Raw genomic sequence first — 7,036 nt, 5'->3', positions numbered from 1 at the left:
ATTTTGTTTCGTCAATGTCACCAATTCTAACTCATGCTGATCTGAATCATTTTTTCAATTTAGAGGACAATACCAGAGGAAGAAATAATGGTATTGTAAATACATAATAAACAATATCAAGAATTCAATTTACTAATAAGAGTAAAAATAATTGAAATAAAATTTTGGACAATCTTGTAAGTGAGATGTATGCCTAAAAATCAATCAAATTTGTACAAAATCATGGATGATTTGTTTTTTTGAGCTCATAAAAGTTGGGGTATCCCATGAATGAGATGTATTCCCATGAACTCTATAGGAGTTGGGAAATCTCATGGTTAAGATGTCTCTCAGAAAATGAGATGTATATCCATATCATTCTATTGTTCAATTCATCTTGAACCTCTTTATACATCTCTATGGAAGTTGAAAATTCATTGGATTAACTTTCCTATTAGAACCTAAATGCACAACCAAAAATTTAAAAGTCATTGAAGTTGATTAAGTGTTAATTAAAATCTCATTTATATTAAAATATCAAATCATTTATGATCATTCCTCCTTTGTTATGAGGCAATGGGCCTCATTGCCTCATCATCTTCTAAATGAAGTAGAGATTCTTCTATTTAGATTGGAAGTTCTCCTGAGTATGTCAAATCAAAATATTGAAAGACCATAACAACTTGTCATCTCTTAGCAATGCATGGTAACCTGAATGTTCCTTCTCCAACAATTGACACTCATACTAAAATAGTAGTTCATTTTGTACTTTTTCTTGTAAATTTTGTTCACTAGTAGAATGCAAATAATGGGAAACTCTCTCTTTTTCTTGCTTCAAACATTACTCAGTTTTGAGCATATAATCTGAATAAGAATCCTTTAGAATCCATGAGCCAACCTTTCAAGAATAGCAGGATGGGGCATCTTCCAACATGGGTACTTCGAAATCCTTTTCATAGAAATACGTGCTACCCATCCCAATCTCTACAAACATACCAAGAACATTTTTCAAAAAAGCTCGATCAATTTTTTCTCCTTCACATTCCTTATCAATCAGATTTATCATTGCATCCTTTATATTATTCCTAATTTCCTGGTAGGCCAGATCACAGAAGCACGTTAAACCAATTTCATTTAGTGCTAGTAGTTAGAGTCTTTCAATGAAGTAGTAGTCCAAGTAATTAAAAAAATGTGAGAGCTACGAAACCATTACTTTGTGATTTTCCCAACGCTTCACCAATTCTATCAACATAAACTCACCATGCTTCTCCCTTAGGCTTGGTAGAATCATTGTAGTTATATAACCTTCAAAAGATTCCCTATATCTATCATATAGCTATTTCAAATAATCCTAACGAGGCTTCTACATACACATGTTATCTATAGTCATATAAAGAATCATATTATCCTCAGAACTAAATTTCTACATAGGAACCCCTTCCAAGATGTCGATAAGCTTCTTGATTCCATTTTGCATAAAATTCAAATATTGTTTAAGATCTATGGTCTTCCTTTTAGCCATGGTCATTTTTTTGGAAGCTCAACTCCAATGATAGATGATACTAACTGGTCTTAGTAGCATGCACTCCCTTTGATTGCAACTTAAGTCACGACCTTGTCTCCTCCCTATTTAAATGCAAATCTCAATTTTTTGCATGAGACTAGCACTCTTCTAAAGGTGGCCTGATTTACATCACGATGCTTTTGCAATTGAAAGTGATAGTGATATTTTCATAAACCTATTACAACCATAGAAAAAGAACATTTGATTGAGTTATTTTTGCTCTATTGCTTCTACTTCCACCATATCTTGTGACAAAAAAATCTAATAATTACCTCAATTTTTGCAAGATGAAGTGTTATTGAAGGGAATGGTTGAGAAGAACTAATAATCCATCATTCAAGCTTATTTTAATTCTAAAGGTTGGTTATCAAGTTTGCATCAAGCTAAGACCTGAAGTTAATTTTTGAGAAAGTAGACCACTATAAGAACACCTTCATATTGGGATAAATTTGATTGAAGGTACATCTCAAATGAAATCAAACTTGGCTCTGATACCACTGATCTGAATTGGGTTTTTTTCAATTCAGAGGAAAATACAAAAGGAAGAAGTAATGGTATTATAAATACATAATAAATAATATCAAGAATTCAGTTTACTCATAATACAAAATAAAATTTCATACGATTGTGAAGAATCTTGTAAGTGAGATGTATGCCTACAAAACAATCTAATTTGGACAAACTCGTACAAAAATTGTGTCCAAGCTCATAAAATTTGGGCCATCACAAAAATGAGATGTATGACCATGAACTCTATAGGAGTTGGTCAATCCTGTGGTTACGATGTAACCCCATGAAATCTATATATACAATATGATACAAATTGAAAATCTCAGCAAACAAGATGTATTTCCATATCATTCTATTGTTCAATTCATGTTGAGCCTCTTTATACATCTTCATGGAAGTTGAAAAGTCATTTGATCTACATTCCTGTTAGAAACTAAATTGACAACCAAAAATTGAAATGTCATTGAAGTTGATTAAGTATTAATTAAAAGATCATTTATTTAAATGTTGAATCATTTCTAAAGTGATCAAAACTTTAGCAATGTTTATTGTGGAATTTCCTAAGAGGACTTCCTTGATCAAGTAATCACTAGGAGTCAAATCCTTGATGTCAACATGTGGAGGAGGGATGGAAACATGTGCAAACAAGTCCTAATCTTGGTTCTTCATTATGAATGAAAATGTTTGTGTATCACCCATAGGTGGCTCAGGCTTCTTGATGGCTTCTACTAGCTCATCTATACTCTCCTCTTCATTTAAGTTAAGCTACCTCTTTTTTCTAACCATAATTGTTAAAAGTAATAGTCCACCAAGATAACTGAGAGTGTGGGGGGGTGTGCGCTGAATTAGTTATCCAACAATTAAAACATTTATCTTCCTTAAATAAACTTAACAATTCAACAAAAACAAATAGTAAGTAAACATAGATGCACATAGATAATTACACCACATATGTTGAGTAGGGAAACCCTTGATCAAAGGGAAAACCCCAGTGGGAATGATACCCACAATATGATGTACTTATTAAAATATTCCTTGTTAGAGGATAGACCCTATTAGGATTCTATTATAGAATTTAGGATATATGTGTCTCTATTAGGAGACTTTGAATCCATATTAGGAGTTGTGCCAACCTTGTTAGGAGTTGTGGTATAATGTGTGCAAGATGAGCCCACTACCAAAACATGCAATTTCAACTAAAAGAAGAGCTCACTACTCAAACACATAATCTACTATTATGTTCTTCTTTCCTTTGTTCTATCAACCAAGCCAATCGCTATCAGACCTCATAGACTAGGTCGTGAACCTCAAATCCAAATATCAAACCTCAGATCACTTAGCAAAACCTTAGCAATGAAGTTTCCTTCACTTCCACACTACTTTTATCAACATCATTCTTCTCTTTATTGCTTCTTTTCATGAATTCAAACCCACTCTAATAATAAAGGAAACTTTCCTTCCTTGATACCAAGTCCCTAAAAAAATTCCCTAAGTCGATTGTTAAACCTTCTCAATTAATTATTATAGGACCACTTTAAGAACATGTTACACTTAGTGATAACATTATTTTTCTACCTTACAATTTGAATATCGTTATGTACATGCAATATTAGGACACGTGATCTTAGACACATCATCACAATACTCTCGATTCTTAGAATAACAAATCTGCTAAGAGATATAACAAGTTTACCAAAACATGCCTCTGTAAACTCTATCTTAGAACATACATTACCAAAATTTACATAACTTCTTCCAAAGTTGTCATTTTTTTTTGTAACATTAGTTGCATATATCCAATACTCATAAGTATCTCCCATAACCTTGGCTAGTTAGAGTACTCAACTGGTTGTTCGTACCAACTTGATCTTTATGTTGTTCTTCTATCAAATACATAAAAAACTTCTATGTTGACATCAATGACAAACTTAGTCATGAATGTAACATATCTACAATACTCCCCCATAGGAATATCATCAACATTCATGCTATCAACAATCTCATAAAAATCTCCCCCTTTGGGATTGGTAGCAACATACATGAAAAACATCTAGTTCCAAGAATACCAACAAAATACTATTCATCTTTCTTTATCAATCATTCTCCCCATCTATTTTCTTCTCTCAAACAAGTTGTGTACTTGTTCTTTTTTTCTTCTCACTTGTGAAGTTCTTCCTCATGATCTTCTCATAATATAGTACTTCTTCCCAATATTTTTTCATGCTAAACTTTTGCCCCATTGACATCAATGTGAAATGTTTTAGCAACCAACTTCACTGCATCAAACTCTGCAACAACCAATTCTTGTTTATCTCAAGTATCCAAAGAGACTATTCAAAAGAACATCCAATCAAAGTTCCTAGATAACTCTATCCATTAAAGATACTCCCCTATACAAGATGCATTAGCATTCAGTCGAGACAACAATGGTGCTCTATTACACTGGACTAGTGCACTCTTTCATCTTCTACTCTGATGTAGGAAGGGGCATGACCCCAGACATACCTCATAAATACTCAAAAGTCTCTTTGGGAAGAGGCTTGGTGAAAATATTTGCGATCTTTTTTTTAGTGCTCACATACTCCTATCTGATTTCCTTTTTTGCAACTTTCTCTCAACATGTGATACTTAATATAAATATGCTTATTCTTCAAATGCAATACTATATTCTTAGATATATTTACCATGCTTGTGTTGTCACAATGTATTAAAATAGGTTCACTAATTTCTATCCTTATATCCTTCAACATCTATTTCATCCAAACAACTTGATTGCAATTGTTTGCTACAGAAACATATTATGTGCCTTCTATACTTTGCGGTGTGCAATCTTTCTTCTTGCTTAGCCAAGAAACCAATCTTCCTCCAACAAAGAAGGCTCCACCACTAGTGCTTTTCCTGTCATCCATACTACCTACCCAATTAGCATCAATATAAGCACTTAGATTAAAATCATTAGACCTGTCATACCACACTTCAAACTCAAATATTTCTTTCAAATATCTAAATACCCTTTTCACTTCTACATAATATGCTTCTCTAGGATCATCTTGGAATCTTACAACAATTCAAACTACATTTTCTATATACAACCTTATGTGAGTTAGATATTGCAATCCTACAATCATAGATCTTTACTTCTTCTACTTAATAGTAGGTGTATCATCCATTGTAGATAGCTTGTGTCCAATTACCATAGGTGTTCCAGTGGGTTCGCATGTTTCCAAACCAAACATTTTTAGTAAATCCTTCAAGTACTAAGTCTGAGAAATAAAGGATCCTTTTTTATTCTGTACAATCTACAATTATAGAAAATATTTCATTTCTCCTATCATACTCATCTCAATTTCTTTCTTCATCTCTTCTAAAAAATTCTTACTTTCTTCATCATTTCCTTCAAATATGATATCATCAACGAATATTACCAAAATCATGAAACCATCATTAGTTTCTTTCCAATATAGATTACTACCTACCATACCTTTGCTATATCCAAGCTTTGTTAAATGTTTGTCCATCCTTGCATGCCAAGTTTTGGGTGCTTGTTTCAAGCCATACAATACTTTCCTTAGTTTGCATACTATGTCCTTATTATTTGTCAAAGGGAAACCTTTAGGATGCTCAATGTACACTTGTTCATCAAGTTCTCAATTCAAAAATGTTGACTTGACATCTATCTAATACACTTTAAATTTCTTTTGTGCTACATATGCAAGAGTGGAGTTTTCATTGCACCAAAAGATTGATCTATCAATGAATGATACAATCACTCAACTTATAGTACATAGGAGGTGGTTAAGCCCTTGTCATAAATCTTGAGGGGGGTGTGAATAAATTTCCAAAAATCTCTCCCTCAACATTACTTGAAGGTGTGAGGATTTGAACCTATGACCAAGCTTTGATACCACTTGTTAGAGTGGTTTGTTGTTGCACCAAAACACTGATCTACCAATGCCTGATACAACCACTCAACTTATAGTACATAGGATGCAGTTAAGCCCTTGTCACAAATGCTGAGGGGAGTGCTGAATAAATTTCTAGCAGCATAGGCTAAGAATAATCTTATTGCTTCTATTCTAGCCATTGGAGGATGGGTCTCATCATTGTCTATTTCTTCTTGCTGTGAGTAACCCTTACATACCAATGTTTCCTTGTTCCTTACAACTTAACTGTACTCATTCATCTTGTTCTTGAATATCCATGTAGCTCATATCACATTCTTCTCTATTGGTGTGGGGACCAATTCCTATGTCTCATTGTTTACCATCTGATCCAATTCCTCTTTCATAACTTGTTTCCAATAATCATCTTTACATGCTTTATCTATATTCTTAGGTCCAACTTGAGATATCAAGCATAGTTGTTCAATGACTCTACTTCTTGTCATCACACCTTTATCTCTACTTCTGATGATTTTCTTGGATGGATGATAGTTTATCATATTCTTTCTTGAAGTACGAGTTGCTATCTCAACTCTTGGCTCTACTAAAGGTCTAGAGCTTTGTTCCTTCCTCGTCTCTCCTTCATTTTGCAATTCATTGTTAGTCTCAAGAAATACTTCATCATTCCTTGACTTAGTAACAACATCATTACCTAAATTGTAATCAACTATTCTTTCTTGTATCCTAAATTTCTCATCAATTATTACATTTGCACTTTCCATAATAGTCTTAGTTCTCAGATTACATAATCTATAAGCCTTTATTTTCAATGAAAATGAAGAAACATAACTTCACCACTTCTAGCATCAAACTTACTTATATCATCATCTCTTTTGATATAACACTTATTGTCAAAAATTCTCAAATATTTAACTATAGGTGAGTGACCAAACCACAATTTAGAAAGGGTCTTGTTCAAGTGTCGTTCCAGGCTTGCACTCTATTCATAGTGTAGACTATTGTATTCATAGCTTCTCTCCAAAACATCTTGGATACAACAGTCTCAGCTAGCATAGCTCTTGTCACTTTTGTAACTAATCTA

At 33.1% G+C, this 7,036-nt stretch overlaps 1 pseudogene; it reads right to left on the bottom strand.

The window, feature by feature from the left end:
* Window positions 1–631: 631 nt before the first annotated feature.
* On the bottom strand, window positions 632–1,507 carry LOC149546376 (cullin-1 pseudogene; annotated as a pseudogene).
* Window positions 1,508–7,036: the final 5,529 nt, after the last annotated feature.

The sequence above is a fragment of the Cupressus sempervirens genome, chromosome 7 (genome assembly GCF_028749045.1).
Source record: "Cupressus sempervirens isolate cs-2001-9-10 chromosome 7, ASM2874904v1, whole genome shotgun sequence".
Taxonomy (NCBI): Eukaryota; Viridiplantae; Streptophyta; class Pinopsida; order Cupressales; family Cupressaceae; genus Cupressus; species Cupressus sempervirens.
Note: the sequence above shows the minus strand (reverse complement) of the source record. Positions and strands in the feature narration are given on the sequence as shown.